At 40.6% G+C, this 2,854-nt stretch overlaps 1 pseudogene; it reads right to left on the minus strand.

The window, feature by feature from the left end:
• Positions 1-254: 254 nt before the first annotated feature.
• Positions 255-372, minus strand: LOC140703610 (U6 spliceosomal RNA; annotated as a pseudogene).
• Between the last annotated feature and the right edge of the window lie 2,482 nt (positions 373-2,854).

Here is a 2,854-nt window from a genome sequence, read left to right on the forward strand (position 1 = left end):
AGAAAATATTTAACTCCTTCTGGGCAAACTTTATTAACTTTTCGCTGTGAAAATATTTAAAAATACATTTTTTAAAATAGAGAATATTATTCAGCAGCTTACTCATTTAAGCTGTGAAATTACTGGGGGGTCGCTTTGTGACTGGGAAAGATCTCAAAGCAAATTTTACCTGGTTTACTTGCAAGTAACTTTATCCAGTTTACTCATGAGTAAGTTTGCCCAGTTTACTTTCAAGTATTTAAAAAGCAATTTCAAAAAATAGAGAATACTATTCAGAAGCTGACTCATCTAAACTGTGTCATCCTTGCGCAGGGGCCATGCTAATCTTCTCTGTATTGTTCCAGTTTTAGTATTATAAGGGCGCAATATTTACAAACACTTACTTTTCCATCCTTGAGAACCGCATTCACAGAACTCCGTTATCAAACCATGCTAACTGCTGTCTTAGACAGCAGGTACATGAATGTACCTAAGCATCTGAGGCTGTGTATTTGTGGAGCAGGTGAGATAGAGGATGTTGTCCACTATTTACTTAATTGCCAGTTCTATCAAAACCCCAGAAAAAAAGTCCTGGGTAACATTTTGGCTGCTCTACAGGATGAAAGCCCCCAGACAAAGGTGGTCAGGTTGCTTTTGGATTGTGACCCATATATCACTTACAGAACAGCACTGTTAGCAAAAGCGGCCAGAAACATTCGCGCTAATTCCCTGAGAGCCATTGCAATCAATTGTGCTAGAGACTCCCAGATATGAACAGTCTCTTGTTATTTTATATCTCCGTGTTTTTATTCTGATTTTATTCGATTATATTTGTATTTTAAACAATTGTGACGGCTTTTAGCTAATACAGTAAACTTAAACTTTGAACATCTAAACTGTGTAATTAATGTTTTATTGTTTTGTGACTGGGGATGATAAAAACTGGTTTACTCAAAAGTAAATTTACCCAGTTTACATATGAACACAGAAATACAATTTCCCTCTTTACTCATGAGTAAGTTTGCCTGGTTTACCCATGAAAAAGGAGACAGCAGCAACAGCAGCCAAGGAGAGCTGCAGTGTGAGAAGAGAATATTGGGGTAAAGGTTAGAACAAGAGAAGGGAGGTAACCCCCCTTTCTCCCCCCTTCCTCACTGTATATGAGTTACTGACTTCCAAAATGTCCTATCATTAAGAGTTCTGCTCAGATCTTGCAAAGCAACAACATCTCGTTTGGTTGTTCTCTCTCACTCCTGTTTCCCTTCCTAGCAATATTGTCTTTTCCATTAAGTTCTGCTCAGATTTTGCAAACGAACAGCTGTGGTTTCCTTTATTTAGTCAACCCATAACATGTTAGATTTTCTTGTTTTTCTATTGGTTTACCCTACTTTTCCCAGCAATATAGTCTATTCTGGTCACTTCTGAATTTCCATTATATGTGCATGGTAGGGTAGGCCCAGGTTAATCACTTTTGCTCAAGGGAGAGTTCAGGCTTGACTTGATTTAGCACCCACTTTTCTGCTTTTCTGGCTATCTTTCATATCTATACCAACACCACATGACTTGATTTTTGTCCCTGTGTTTTCATTGCATTTCTTTCACATAGTAGGGATGATTTTTGCCTTGGTTTCTACTGACACTCTTTGGTAACTCCAACCTCTTCGTTGTTGTTGTTTTACTTCAAAAAGCAAAGGGACATATTTTGGAAAACATGCCTCGACTTACAAAATTAATCTGTATTGGACCGGTGGCCGTAACTTAAAAATTTTGTAACTCAAAACACCATTTCCCATAGGAATGCATTGAAAACCATGGGGATGGGAGGCAGAGGGCAGTGTAGGGGGTTTGGAAGCCCAGGAAGCCGAATGGCGGCAGTGGGCGTGGAGGTCTGGATAGCTTTTGGCTTTCCGGGCTTCCAAAGCTGCACCCGCAGCCCTCTGCCTCCTGTCCCTGGTGCCCTCTGCCTCCTGTCCCCGCAAGAGGCAGAGGGCAGCAGGGGTGGCTTTGAATTTCCCGCCCTTTCCCCCTCCCTTTCATAGGTCGAAACTCTGGCCAGAAGTTGAACCAACATTTTGCGGTTGGAGCTTTCGTACCTCTAAATTTTCATAAGTAGGGACATTCGTAAGTCGAGGCCCCACTGTATGTCCACAGAATTTTTGGTCCAATATAGTTATCTTCCTCAGCTTGCCTAACTCACAGAAAAGGATTGGAAATTGGAACATTACTCTCCAGTCTGCATTTGTCAGAGTAGGCATGACAATATTAGTTTCACCAAGAGGTTAAAGGTTGTGCATGCTTCTCTGTTGTATCTGTTGCACTTACACTTTTGCTTCACCATTTCATTAAATCCCAAAACAACCCTTCAAAATATTTTTGGCACATAAAAGGACTATAGCCACATCCCACCTGTTCTTGCTTCTTTCCTCTCCCAGCATTCATAGTTGTCAAAAATGTACAAATTGCTTGGTGTTTAGGTGAGAAAATTAACCACTGGGATTTTCACCTGCTTGGTGTTTCCTTGTGAATGGTAAAGAGAGCACAAGAGGTCATCTTGTAAACCATCTTGAATGCTGGTATCAGTTTCATCAACATTCAGGCTGCCCTGAGCTATGTGTAGCTTGCCATCCCTTTTCCTGCAGGCAGTGAGGGCACGATATTGTGCAGGAATATCAGGCCGTTTCAATAATGGATATAGAAGCACAGTATTCCACATTTATAAACCAGCAGTTGTTGAATAATTGGATTGATACTAGTTCTGAACTCTACATGCATCAGCAAACACCATTAGCACTGTCATACTAATATTTACCCTTGCATACCCATGCTAGGAACAGGCATTCCAGTGACACATCAATCTCCTCTATTTCTAATGAGA

Source organism: Pogona vitticeps, chromosome 1, assembly GCF_051106095.1.
Source record: "Pogona vitticeps strain Pit_001003342236 chromosome 1, PviZW2.1, whole genome shotgun sequence".
In the NCBI taxonomy this organism is placed as follows: domain Eukaryota; kingdom Metazoa; phylum Chordata; class Lepidosauria; order Squamata; family Agamidae; genus Pogona; species Pogona vitticeps.